We start from the raw sequence: 14532 nt of genomic DNA, 5'->3' as shown, positions 1-14532 counted from the left end.
ATTAGGCTTTGTCAATAGAAGATTCTGGAATGACACTACAAGGTGAGCAGCACAGAGGTGCTTGCAACCCTTCTGGGTCTGTTTCTCCCACCATTTCATTCCGTGAGGGAGCTAGTGGACTTCTGTGGGGGCGCCTAGTGGTGCTTACTTCAGTGACCCTCGGGGTCAGTTCCAGCCACACTCAGCCCATGCTGTCTGGCTGACTGCCACTTCCATAGCAGCTCTAGCTGGGCCCTCCAGACACTGCCCCCAGCTAGTGACCATTTCTACAGGAGCCCGTCCATCCCTGGTGGCTCAGTGGCAAAGAACCCACCTGCCAATGTAGGAGACTCGGGTTCAATCCCTGAGTCGGGAAGATCCCCTGGAGAAGGAAGTGGCAACCCACCCCAGTATTCTTGCCTGGGAAATCCCAAGGACAGAGGAGCCTGGTGGGCTACAGTCCACGGGGTCGCCAAAGAGTCAGACATGACTTAGCAACTAAACAACAGCTTAGCCCATCCATGCCTTCTGCAGCGAAAGGCCACCTCTAGAGGTTGTTTCTGGAAGGTCTCTTTGCCCCAGGCAGGCTGCATGTTCCTGTAGTAGCTGCGTATCCTTTGAGGAGATCTAATCTCAGCTTGTGTGTGTGGTGGGAATGGGGAGCAGAGTACCTCTCCTAGTTCCTAGTCCCGTTTCCTTTATGGTCCATACTTCCTCTGTCTAAATAATCTAAAGCTAGTAACTGTTTTTCTACTTCTGGAGCTTTTAGATTTTTTTTAAAAAGTAGTTAACCACTTTTAACTAGTAAACGTTTCTTTATATTAAAATTTCCTCTATTTGAATTACTAGTGTGATTTTGCCTTTTGATATAGTGCAAAGGTTTTAAAGCAGGGAATAAATGAAAATTGTCATATTTGAAGGTGAGATCCACAGTTTCCTTCCTTCCTTGACTTCCAAAACCCTAGCATGCAGGGTTATAGCTCTCAGGCAGGATGATTCCTCCCGAGAGAAACTGACTGACCCGAGAGAAGAGGTTTACATCACTGACACACTGAGGTTTTGCAACCAAGTGGCCAGGCTCCGCATTATAGCCCTGCACTGAAGCCACTGGTCAGAGAGCTCTGTCTACGCAGGTAACCAGCTTTTTGTTCCTTGCTTATAAATATGAATACATATCATCTGAGAATCACCAGGAGTCTGAGGAAATTTTTCACTATAAAAGATAGTAACAAAATTTTAGTACCAAAGAAACAGAACAAAATGAATTAAAAGAAAACACCCTGGGCTTAGTATCACCCAAGTTATGAGATAGTGCATTCATAAGGGGAAAAAAAAAATTCTTAAGTGAACATTCAGAAAATGAGAAAGAGCTCTTGGAAATTAAAAATGTGATAGTCAAAAGCTCAGCAGCAGATTGGAAGACAAAGTAGAGGGAATCCTCTAGAATTTAACCAGAAAGGCAAAGATATGGAAAAACACAAAAATTAGAGCATCAATCTAAGATGTATAATTATACTAAGAGACATTCTAGAAAGAGGCAACAGAAAATAAAGTTAGAAAATTTTCAAGAAAATAATACAAGAAAATCTTTTGGGCCTGAAGGACATGAGCTTCCCTATTGTACAAGGCCAGCTAATTTCCCAGAACAATGAGACAGAGATGCATCACAGTAAAATTTTAGACAATTAGATAAAAGACAAAATCTAAAACCAGAAAATCACTATTCTAATCAGTGACACTAAAAATTGGAATACAATGAAGGAATGCCTGCCCAATTCTGAAGAGAAACAATTATCAATTTAGATTTCTACTTCCAGCCAAGCTGTCAACCAAGTGTGAGAGTAGAATAAACACGTTGCCAGACATGCAAGGCTCAAACATTTCACTCCCTTATGCCATTTCTGGGAGGCTACTGGAGACGGGCTTTATCAAACCAAGAATGGGAACAATATGAGAGCTGTGAACCAGGACGTTCAGCAGAGGAGAGAAGCACAGATAGTTCCCAGACAACACATCCATAGCAGGAAAGGAGGATAGAGAACCCTAAAGGGAAATCTCAGAACGAGAAGTGAAAATGATAGATTACCTTACTTGTTTGACTTGCTAAGAGGAGTTTTAAAACTTTGACAGAGAATTTAGAAGAGTTAGTGATAGACCAAATTAAGATAAAAATAATTACCTCCAGGCCATTAAAAAAAAACTCATATAAGAAAGGAAATTACTCATACTACAGTTTGTGGCTCAGCTGTAAATAATAGTTAGTCATAGTAATGTTAACACTGAATATTGATTTTTTTTTAACCCAAAAATCATGCTTGGAAAAAAGCATACTACAAGAGGGGAGAAAGAGAAAAGTTTGTGTGGGTGTGTTGGAGGGGCAGGTGGGTGTAAGATAGTTAAATCCTCATTCTTCTTGGTCAGAAGGCAATAGATAATAACTAAACTTGAAAAATCCAGAAATATTAAGTATAAGCACATATATCAATACGGATATAAATATTGGAAGAAATGTCTGAAAGAGGTGGGAGTGTTCTTTATAAGGAGTGGAACTGGGGGTATAAGGAAGTTGTAAGCAAGAGACTGCCCTCGTTTACCCTTCTTTTGTTGAACTTTAATACTCTATACAGGTATCATGTGAATCAATAACTAAATGTGAGGGACTTCCCTGGCAGTCCAGTGGTTAAGACTTTGCCTTTCAGTGCTAGAGGCACCAGTTCAATCCTTGTTCGGGGGACTAAGATCCCTCAAGGCTCGTGACCAAAAAACCCAAAACATACAAAATAGAAGTAATATTTAACAAATTTAGTAAAGACATCAAAAGTGGTCCACATAAAAAAAAATCTTAAAAAAAAAACCTCTAAATGTGAAAACACAGAATTTCAATGACTTGAAATCCATCACTATTATTTTTGCTATTTATGGAGCATCCTATCAGGGGCCTTCAAGACCACCACCGGGTTTGGTGATTTGCTGGGACTCATAGAACTTGGCATATAGCTATATCCATGCTTTATTACAGCTAAAGGATGCAAAATAAAATTGGCAAATGGACAAGACACTTGGGGCCAACTCCACCTTCTGAGAGTCCTCTCCAGTGCATTCACTCAAAACACGTTTAATCCTTCCAGCAATGACTGGAGACAATATGTGTGAAATGCCATCTACCAGCGAAGCTCTTTAGAGACTCAGCATTCAAGGTGTTGATTGGGGGCTGGTCACATAGATATCCTCTGCCCAGCACATAGTGGAATTCCAGACTCCCAGAAGGAAAGCAGGTGTTCAGCACAAGCTACAGTATTTACACAGACTTCAGGCACAGTGGGCCACTCATCATTTAGGGAAAGTTTTGTATCAGTCTAGGGAATTGTTTAACATTCAAATTCCCAGATGCCAGTCAAAGGCCAACCTTGCAAACAGGTCTTTCCAAGGATAGCAGTCTTAGGCTGCTATGTTAACTCTTTATTCTCCACTGGCGTTAAAAATCTTTACAGTTTTTCTTACAACATATCAGAAAAGTGCTGAGAGAACTGAAAAGACCTCTGCCTGTGTTAGTTATAAAAAACAAGATTAAGTCTCACACAGGCTACTTTAATGGCCATGTGATGTTGGGAGTGAAACTATTTGAGACTTGCTTAAGGTCCGTCTAGTCAAGGCTGTGGTTTTTCCTGTGGTCATGTATGGAGGTGAGAGTTGGACTGTGAAGAAGGCTGAGCACCGAAGAATTGATGCTTTTGAACTGTAGTGTTGGAGAAGACTCTTGAGAGTCCCTTGGACTGCAAGGAGATCCAACCAGTCCATTCTGAAGGAGATCAGCCCTGGAATTTCTTTGGAAGGAATGATGCTAAAGCTGAAACTCCAGTCTTTGGTCACCTCATGCGAAGAGTTGACTCATTGGAAAAGACTCTGATGCTGGGAGGGATTATGGGCAGGAGGAGAAGGGGACGACCGAGGATGAGATGGCTGGATGGCATCACTGACTCGATGGACGTGAGTCTAGGTGAACTGTGGGAGTTGGTGATGGACAGGGAGGCCTGGCGTGCTGCGATTCATGGGGTCACAAAGAGTCAGACATGACTGAGCGACTGAACTGAAACTGAACCGAAAGGAAAGTTTGAAGGATATTAGACAATAACACAGGTGCTCAGAAAATGTTGATTTCTACAATTTTGTGATTTTGCCTAAAAGTCTCCCTGGTAGACTTCAGACTTCTCACTCAGTCTCCTCTGCTCTGCTCTTGCATTAAAGTAAATGTGTTCTATTCCAAGGAGTTTTTAAACTCTTCCTTCTATATCTTAGCTACCTAGAAATTTCTGCTAGTCTTCTTGTGCACTTATGAGCAAGGGGCCATTCAGCTTCCCCAGCTCCGAGTAAAACACTTTGATGAGTCCTTTACCAAGAGAAACCACATCAGTGTAACCAGCTTTGACTAGGTTCTCAGCGGGCGACTCACAGTGGCTTTCCTCCGTGTGTGTCTGGCTTGCTTTCATTCATGTCGACTCCCCCAGGTCTAGAGTGAAAAATGACTCCCCTAGTTTCAACTTCCTTGCTATGCCCACATGACACCCCTCAAGAATTCTGTACAAAAGTCAAGGAACTATTTAACTCCATTGTTACTGTCCACTCCTCATTTGCCCTGAGTCACTTCCCCAAAGCCACTGATTTCTCATCATTCATACTCTAAAGTAATCCAGCACAAATCCTGAGTCCTGTGGCACATTGCCTAAGGTCCACCTAGCCCTAAAAGTCTCTTTTCTTTTTTAAAAAGCTTTTTATTTTGTACTGGGGAGTAGCCAACTGACAATGTTGTGATAGCTTCAGGTGAACGGCACAGGGAAACAAGCATACATGTATCCTTTTTCCCCCAAGCTCCCTAAAAGGCTGTTTTCTGTCACGGGATTGTTCTGAAGATAACATGAGCTAAGGAATATGAAAGAGTCCTGGCAAATGTAAAATGATACATGAATCATGAATGTTGTTTTATCATGCACTTTTTGAATGCTACAGATTTACCTATTAAATGATTATTGTTTATATATAACGTGCCCCAATATGAAACAGTCATGGTCCTAGAACTCCAAAGGCTTCATAATTAAAATTTGTTTCACTTTAAAGAAACATTTTTACTAGCAAAAATGTTTTTATCAAATTAAAAATCTTTGTCAGAATCCCTAATTTTTTATCAGTTTAAGTTGTTTTCTTTAAACTTCAAGTTTATACCATTTATGTGTGGTTAAATCAATTAGTCAAAATATGGCTGTTTTGATGACTTTAAATCTGAAGCTACAAATAACAGTTGAATCTCATGTTAGTCAATTGATCTCTGTTTTTTTGTTTTGAAGATATAATATTGAGAAATTCTAATTACCCAGAATAGAAATCACAAAACTTATTTTTTTTTAAATGTCTCGCTTTAAATCTAACAATGCTCCTTACATAATTGTTCTAGAAGCTTGAAAAAGGAATAGTCTTGTGATTGTTTCAAAGTTCAGTCATTAACAATATCTAATAAGGGTTGTCATTCTTTAACTGGTTATTATTATTCTATGTGGAGAGCATAAATAAATGGACCCCTCAGATAATATGTCTCCACTATTTGCAAGAAAATACATTTTAATTGTATGGTGACTTTTGATAGCAGGATATTTTAATCTATGACCTTTTACAAAGTTTCATATAAAACTTAGTTTTTGCCTTTGATAAAGGTGCTTTTCACTTCAAAACAGCGAATCTGGCATTTTTCATATTAATTCCACACTTTCAGTTTCATTGTAAGCCCAGTGACATTGTTACTGTACACAGCCACAATGATTTTACTGAACTTACTAAAAGAGTAAGAGATACAGGCTTGTACAGCTATGTTACATTACAGAGATATTTAAAGAGTGGGATCTTGGGGGACAGCGGGGGAAAAAAAAAAAGAATGGGATCTCTTTATCAGTCTCCCTCAGAGGGATTTCTTGTCTCATTTGAATTATTTATGCCAACATCTTGTCTTGAACTTCACTATGGAAAAATGAAAACTTGGTACTCACAGTCCGCAGCATTACAACCAATGCTGAAAAACCCACAGTTTAAATAATATACCTTAACCAGGTCAGACAGCTTGTGTGGAATTACCCAACACTAGGAAGATTCTGGCATCTTCAAAGAAGTTCTTGCATGTCCCCATGATGCACAGTGAGTTATCAAGCACATTTCAGTGACAAAGTTTGTATGTGTTACGACTTGTGCAGTTTTGCTATTACTTTTTGCTCTCTATGGCACTGCTGTTTTGCCAATTTATCTGATAGAGTATTAAAACTGATCCCAACAACTAGAAGTGTCTTCTGTTATGTAATAAGTATTTCTTGTTTGTACCTGCGTGATCACATTACAAAAGAACAGATAAAGAGGTGAGACTTATAGAATTCCTCTCCTCTACTCACCCTTTCAGTTCACACTAGAAATAAACCATGATAATATTTAAATATCACACACCAGACTGCCTTCAAAGTCTTAGACTTATAATAATGGAGACATTGTCACTCTTGCAAACATCTGAAAGAGTGCTTAGTGGTGAAATTGCTGAGTGTTCTCGGAAAGCTTGGGGTCCACTTCCTCCAAAAAGTCAGACACAGGATGCGGTGGACTTTCAATGAGTCATTAATTTGACATTCATTGGCTCTTTTGTTGACAGAATGGAGAAAAAAGTGGGTTTATTTTCATGCTGCCATTAGGAGTAATTCTAGGGATGGCATAAAATGCAGGGCAGCTGCCTAGGCATCCTGGGGGACATCATCCTGTGCCCTCTATTTACCAGTGGGGAGAGGGGAAGGTGCTGTGGAACTGTAAATCCAATAGGCTCTCAAGAGATTTGAATTGACCCTCAGTCCTGGTGTCTGGAAATCCATCATTCTACATAGACGCGGGGACTTGAGCAGAATGAATAATTAGTATAGTCTAGAGAATTCAATTCATCTAGTATTTATTGAGTGCACTGTGAACACACAGTGTTCAGGGCCAGGTGCTGGAGAAGGCAGGAAACAAGGATGGGAGAAAATATGCCTCAATATATGAGATGTTTCTAATCCTCAGGAGCTTTCAGTATTGACAGAGAGACAAAACACACTTAGGAAATAATGAGAAAATCTGAGAGACAGTGTCTAGTATCAAAAACCAGATATGAATGCAAAGGAGTGTCAAGATCAGGCCTCATCTTGGGATACAGGTTGGATGCAGACTGTCAAGAGGCAATTTAACTGGTCCAGGGAGGGAAGAGGACTCTACATTAGGGCAGGACAGTGGGAAAGGACAAAACGGTGATACTGACAGAGGTCCAGAGGGAGTGTTAACTGACACTAAAATCAAACTCTTATTTTGACAATTTCTTCTGATCCTCTTAAAAACATGTTTTTTGGTAACATTCTAAACTCCTTTTTTAATTCGGAGCCAACCTATTTGTTCTAAGCCAATTTCAGCTCTACTGACTATCAAAACATTCTCTAAGAAAAATCAAATATAGGGCTTGTCTTTAGGATAGTTCTGGAAATGATGGAATGATCAAAGAAAATAAATTTATATCCTCCTGAAATTTATGCTTAAGCTAAATAGAGTTGAGGTGAACAGAGGAGGACGATGAGAGGGAATAAGAATAAGGGAGATGATATTTTTGTAGTTAAAATAACATTTTTCAACATAAATTCTAGTTTTAGAAAGGTTTGCGGTACACCTGACTGTGTTCTCTGAGGGGTTTCCTCCACTCTCAAACACACAGAGGTTAGACTTTCCTGCTCCATAGAAGCCAGGCAGAACCACATGACCAAGTGTGAAGACTGTTGGCTAATGTGATTCTGTTACTTCCAGGAGGAAGCTTCTAAGGGCAGGTGCATGGCTCCCCATCCTCCTCTTCTGCCATTTCATGAAGAGATCACAAGCCCAGATGGAGCAGCAAAATACGGAAGAGCCTCTCTCAGCCTGGATCCCTAAGGTCTCTCGTGGAGGATGATTGCCTTGCAGAGTCTCTTGGGACCTCAATGGATGTTGCATGAATGAGAATAAACTTTGCTATGCCATGCTCTGAGACTTTAGACTGTTTATTATCACAGCACAACCCACCTTATCTTGATTGGTACTTTTTGGGTTTTTTTCTTTAATTTTAAGTCAAAAATATTTTTTTTTAATCTGGCTTAGTTAGAGAATAGTTCTAAGGCCGAGAACACAGATTAAATCTCCACCCAGATTGTTAAATTGGGCTTCCCAGCTGGCCCAGTGGTAAAGAGTCAGCCTGCCATGCAGAAGATGTGGGTTCGATCTCTGGGTGGGGGAGATCCCGTGGAAAAGTAAATGGCAATCCACTTTAGTATTCTTGCCTAGGAAATCTGATGGACAGAGGAGCCTGGCAGAATACAATCCATGGGCTCGCAAGAGAGTCGCACACACCTTGGTGACTAAACAACAAACAACACACTGTTATAGGAAAAAAAAGTGTCTGTAAGAAAAATATGGTCTTTTCTACCAAAGATAAAGATATAAGAAAAAAAGAAATGATCCATATTCATTTTTAAAAAAATATTTAAATAGAAAGATGTGTGTGTGTGTGTGTGTACCCAGCTTATGTATAAGGTTCCTAAAGGTGGCGGCTCGTTGCCAGTCCTTTGTTCTCTTCCCTTCCTAGTTCTCCTTCCTCATAAGAACAGTTTGTGGGCAAATTTCACGGGCTTTACTCTCGACTTGTGCAGAGAATTAAAGGGATGGGGAGAACAGTTAATATAAATTCTCCACTCAGAAGCCTACAGGCATTACTCATGGCCCCATCAACCAATACAAGACTTCAGGAAGATTGTGACTCTGTTTCTCAGCCTATGAGGAACCAGGGGAGGGAACCTATGTCCTAGGGATAAAAGTTGGGCAGGCTTCCTGCTCAGTGTGCCTGCCCATCAGACACCTCATCTTGCAAGACCGTTATTGAAGCCTTGCTTCCCATTGCACCTCATGTCTCCAAGTCCATTCTTCAAGTTTGGGCTGGTAAGCATGTTTCCCACAGCGTTTTAGGAGTCCGTGGAACTCTAAATTTGTGTATTTCTTCTCTAATTCCCTTAATTGCCTCCTTCTTTCCAAAGGTGTTGCTTGTGTTCCCAACTGTTCCCATTGCTAGTGATCCCATCAGCATCACCAATCTGCTGACACCGTACCAAGATCTCTGAGTTGGAGACCAGCATAGTTTTGACATCTCAGACACCAAGCCTGATCCACTCCACATCACATTTCCATTTCTGGAACTTGGATGAAATGGTATATTATGCAGCATGGGATCTGGCTTTCTGAGCAGCCTAGTGATGTTCCCCAAAGCAGAGGGGGAGTGAATTCAGCCCTGGGGTAAACCTTGGCCAATGGGAGGCAGGAGATGGCAAGAGCCACACATAATATCTTCTCTTCCTTTCTCCCTTCCAAATAAGACACTGAGGCACAGATTTTCCTTGCAACATATCCAGAGGAAATTCCACCAGAGAATGTGTTTTCTTCCTAACTCCTTGTGAAGATGGGCACCTTGGTAATGTGTTGTATCACACTTCATCACGCTCCACAGTTGTTCTTTTCTCGTCTCCTATTTCCTCACCCTTAAAACTCTGGGCTGGCACCTTCTGGAAGGGTAGGAAAGCCCCCAGAGAACAAAGTAATGTGTACCACAAACTTTTAAAAAATATTATTTGCATTTATTTATTTTTTTGACTATGCCAGGTCTTAGTTGCGGCATGTGGAATCTAGTTCCCTGATCAGGGACAGAACCCAGGCCCCCTGTACTGGAAGTATGGAGTCTTAACCACTGGACTACCAGGGAAATCCTCACAAACATTTTTTAAAATAGGATTTATATTGAGAAGATCATTTTAATTACAAAAATATCATCTCCCTCATTCTTCTTATTCTCCCTCATCGTCTTTGTACAACTAAATTCTACTTAGCTTAAGCATAAATTTCTGGACAATATAAATTTATTTTCTTTGATTATTTCGTCATTTCCAGAACTATCCCAATGACAAGTCCTATATTTGATTTTTCTTAGAGAACCTTTTGATAGTCAGAGAATTGAAACTGGCTTAGAACACATTCCTATCTCTTTCTCTGTGCTAAAGTTTTTCAGGGCAAGCACTGCGGTGGATGGGAGGGCGGAGGGAGGCTTCAAGGGAAGTGTGGTGCAACTGGGCAGGGCACGTGGGGGAGGACAAGAAAGAGAGCGCCAGGTGGACACTTCAAACCTGGAGGCATTTGCTAAATTTCTCAACCGGTGTCTTCTTGGTACACGACTGGCGTACGAAGACACCAGTAGTACGGAGTCAAGTCTTAAAGTTCTAGGAGAGACTTTTTCCATGGCCAGCTTCAACACAGGTTGAAAAAATTCCTTTAATGACTCCCTTTGGTTTTGAGCAGCTTTTCCATAGATACCTTCTCAATGAGGTTCTTTCACTGCGTCAACATTATATGGAGTTCTCTGTTCCAACTCTCACCTTACAACGGACTCGAGGCTTTAACTGCAGTCCCTATACAACTATTAAACTAAAAACTCTGAGTTATAGGAATCAGTAAATATCCAAAGGACAACTACAGCTTCAGAGTCAGCTCATGGCTAAGTTTTCCAGCTTCAGCTTCATTTGAGTACCTTTTTGACAACCTTTTTTGTCAAGATCAGTCGTGACTTTTAGAGGAGATTTGATACATTTTGTCCAGAATTTCTAGATGTCTTGTAGTGGGATATTTTCTCTGACTGTTTCATTCACAATATTGCCAGAAACAGAAATCTCCAGACTGCTAAACAAATTGAACGCAGAGAACTTTATGGCAGTAAAATTGACTGACAGAGCACCACGGCACATGGTGCCATAGCTACGCACAGTGGGCTTTGGCCATGCTTTGTGACCACCTTGGGCTTCCCAGGTGGTGCTAGAGGTAACGAACCCCACTGCCCATGCAGGAGTCATAAGAGAGGCAGGTCTGATCCCTGGGTCAGGAAGATCCCATGGAGGAGAACATGGCAAGCCAGTCCAGTGTTCTTGCCTGGAGAATCCCATGGGCAGAAGAGCGTGGTGGGTTATAGTCCATGGGGTCGCAGAGAGTTGGGCATGACTGAAGTGACTTAGTACACACAAAGGCACGTGTTATTTGAACAGCTTCCTATATCCGGGTAACTTCCCGTATTATGGAGTGCAAGTGCAGACGTGGACTTCCTAAGATAGAAGCCAGAGCTCAGGTCGCCATCTTCCCACATGGGTGTAGGAGACAGGCATGCTATCTAGACTCCGCCTGTCTGATGCCCCAGGGTAAGAATTCAACTTGGGAAAGAGCAACGTGAAGAGCAGGGATACCTAGGGGTATCTTTTGGTTAGAAGACCAGCAGAATGCCTGCTTTGAGGGGGAACCGTGGCAGAGCTTCTGATGCACAGTGCCTGGCATCAGCTGTGAGCACTATAGTGCTGCCAGGGGTGGTCTTTCTGGTACAATCCTGTGATCAGTTATACCCTCGGATGTACAGCTTCTAAGTCCAACTGGCCCTCTCAGTCTGGGTGATACCCAACAGCCTATAATAAATTCCTTTTTTGCTTAAACTAGCTAAGCAGGTGATGGTGTTTTCAATTAAGGACTCTGACTGATAGCCTGTGGATATAGCAAAGTAAAGAGGTTTAATTATGAAGACTGATTCTGCAAGCAACATGCAGAAATCAATATCATTACATATGGTCCCGCCTCATTGAATTCTGTGGGCTAATAAAGAGAAGGCTTACGAACTCAGAGTACCAAAATAAATGTGATATTATATTTAGAAGGGAAATATAATTTAGAACTTAAAACCTACCTTTCTTGTGAACAATTACTGTTCAATGACTTTTTAAATTATGCGGAATTCTATTGTCCGGTTCAAATTGAGGAGTACAGTGGTGTGTGTGTGTGTGTGTGTGTTCAAGTTTTGGTTTGATCTGTGGCTTAGTTAAAAATAAGACATGAATATTCAGTTCTAGTTGGGATTTTATGTAAGTTCCTGCCAAGGTTATTATTACAAAGATGCAAAGAGGTCAGCATCATGGAGATAAATAATCACAATGATTTTCCACATGATATCCCATGACGCCCCTGATAAATAAAGACTACGCATCTCATTTCCATTCCCATTTCACCTCTGCTCCCTCTGCTTGGAATTTCCCCCCCTTCTGTCTCTGCAGACCTAGATTATAGTTGTCCTTTAAAGCTCCCTTTTCATGCTGCTTCCTCCATCAAGCCTTCCTTTCATCACAGCCAAAGGAATTAACATCTCTCTTCTCTGGGCTCACAAAGCACTTTGTGAGTTCTACTTAATATTCGTGTGTATGTCTGTAACCTGGCACCATCCCTCCATCCCTGCCATGGAAGGTGGTAAAGCCAAATGAGAATGATCTCTCAGTTGTTGGTCAGTCAGTTCCAGGAGTGGTCACCTTCACTGCCCCACCTTCTGTGGTCCAGGAGTGTGCTGGTGAAGGAAGGGTGGGAGGTGGGTGGGGATGGGAAAGGTGACCTAATCCAGCTCTCCTGGAGTTAAACACACCAATGGAATCATAGGGAATGTAAAAGCAGCTCTTTATTTCTGTCTCCTGCTTTGTCATCCAAAGAATTCACGGCCCCGGTGCTTAGTTTACTTCATTTTTTAATTTGTTCTCACTTTGGTTCATGGGCACAGATCTCCCTGGTCAAACTTGGGGTCCACATAGAGCAACTGCTCTGGGTGGCAGGATCCATCCCAAGCCTTCCTGCTGCCTACTTTTCCCCTCCCAGGCAGTTATTTTAACCCTTTCCCTCCATAGCACACATCCCCAGGTCCCACTTCTTCCTGTGTCTAAGCTTCCATGTGACTTACTCTCTGTCTCATCTCCTCCTGCTGTTGGATGGGCAGAATGCTAGAAGAAAGTTGAGGAAGGAGCCCTCTCGATGGCTGACCATAAGATGGAATATTTAAAATTAATGTAAGATCTCTCAGAGTGTGTGTGTTAGTCACTCAGTTGTGTCCGACTCTTCGTGACCCCATGGACTACAACCCGTCAGGATCCTCTGCCCATGGCATTCCCCAGAATACTGGAGTGGGTTATTGTTGTTGTCCAGTCACCCAATCATGTCTGCTACTTGTGACCCCATGGACTGCAGCACGCCAGGCCTCCCTGTCCCTCACCATCTCCTGGCATTTGCCCAAGTTCATGTTTATTGCATTGGTGATGCTGTCCAGCCATCTCATCCTCTGATGCCCCCTTCTCCTTCTGCCCTCAATCTTTCCCAGCATCAGGACTTTCCCAATGAGTGGTCTGTTCGCATCAGATGACCAAAATACTAGCGCTTCAGCTTCAGCATCAGTCCTTTCAGTGAATAATCAGGGTTGATCTCCCTGAAGAGTGACTGATTTGATCTCCTTGCTGTCCAAGGGACTTTCAGAAGTCTCTCTAGCACCACAGGCATCAATTCTTCGGTGTTCTGCCTTCTTTACAGTCCAGCTCTCACAGCCATAGGTGACCACTGAGAAGACCATAGCCTTGAGTATACAGATCTTTGTTGGCAGCGTAATGTCTCTGCTTTTCAACACACTGTCTAGGTTTGTCATTGCTTTCCTGCCAAGAAGCAATTGCTTTCTGATTTCATGGCTGCAGTCACCATCCACAGTGATTTTGGAGCCCAAGAAGAGGAAGAGGATCTTCCTGACCCAGGGATCGAACCCTGGTCTCCTGAACGGCAGGTGGATTCTCTCCTATCTGAGCCACCAGGGAAGCCCCAGATCTCTCAGGAGGCAAATGTTAAACTCCTACCTGAGTATCTCCTGTACCTTATCATGTGACAAGACTGTCACTTTCCAAGATGTGGATTTCATAACAACAAAACAACCTCATTTATCATTGTAAACTTGGGAGGTTTATTTTCTGGGAAGGGGTGGGGATGAGGAAGAAAAGAAAGCCCCATCCTTCCAATTACCTCTCTGGCTAGAAATCAAACATTTTGAGAGAATGAGCTGTTTTTTTCACACCTTCCTCAGTCCTTGTACAGAGTAGATCAACAAAGATTTGTTTAATGGATGAATGGACTGTGAAACTAATCTAGCAGAGAAAAAGTCACGTTCTGATGTTTGATGGTACATATTATGTCTTCAGGGGTCCCTGGTGGCTCAGCAGTAAAGAACCCTTCTGCCAGTGCAGGAGATGCAGGTTGGATGCCTGGGTTGGGAAGCTGACCTGGAGGAGGAAATATCTAGCTACTCCAGTGTTCTTGTTCGGGAAGTCCCATGGACAGAGAAGCCCAGTGAGCTTCACTTCAAAGGGTCACAAAGAGTTGGACATGACTGAACAACTGAGCACTTTATGCCTTCGAATGATTGCTTTTCTTTTTCTTAAGGTGAAATAAGTTTGATTTGACCTAAAGGCACTCCCTGTGGCCTAACAAGATGTGGATGCCATGGGCCTTTATTTGTCTGCTGCAGCCCTGCAGGGTTGGCCCCGGGAAGGTTTGAAGTGAGAACACCTGACCTTGGCTCTCCTGCTCACCCGTCCGTCCCGCAACCCCCAGGAATCTCCC

General features: G+C 42.2%; 1 long non-coding RNA gene across 1 annotated transcript; it reads left to right on the top strand.

Annotated features, from left to right (window-relative positions):
- Window positions 1–3668: 3668 nt before the first annotated feature.
- On the top strand, window positions 3669–8038 carry LOC121820073 (uncharacterized). Its single transcript, XR_006060548.2, has 2 exons — window positions 3669–3966; window positions 7822–8038. It is a non-coding gene; the product is annotated as an uncharacterized LOC121820073 (long non-coding RNA).
- Window positions 8039–14532: the final 6494 nt, after the last annotated feature.

This window comes from Ovis aries, chromosome 1, assembly GCF_016772045.2.
Source record: "Ovis aries strain OAR_USU_Benz2616 breed Rambouillet chromosome 1, ARS-UI_Ramb_v3.0, whole genome shotgun sequence".
NCBI lineage: Eukaryota > Metazoa > Chordata > Mammalia > Artiodactyla > Bovidae > Ovis > Ovis aries.
The sequence above is the reverse complement of the archived record's forward strand: the minus strand, read 5'-3'. Positions and strand labels throughout refer to the sequence as shown.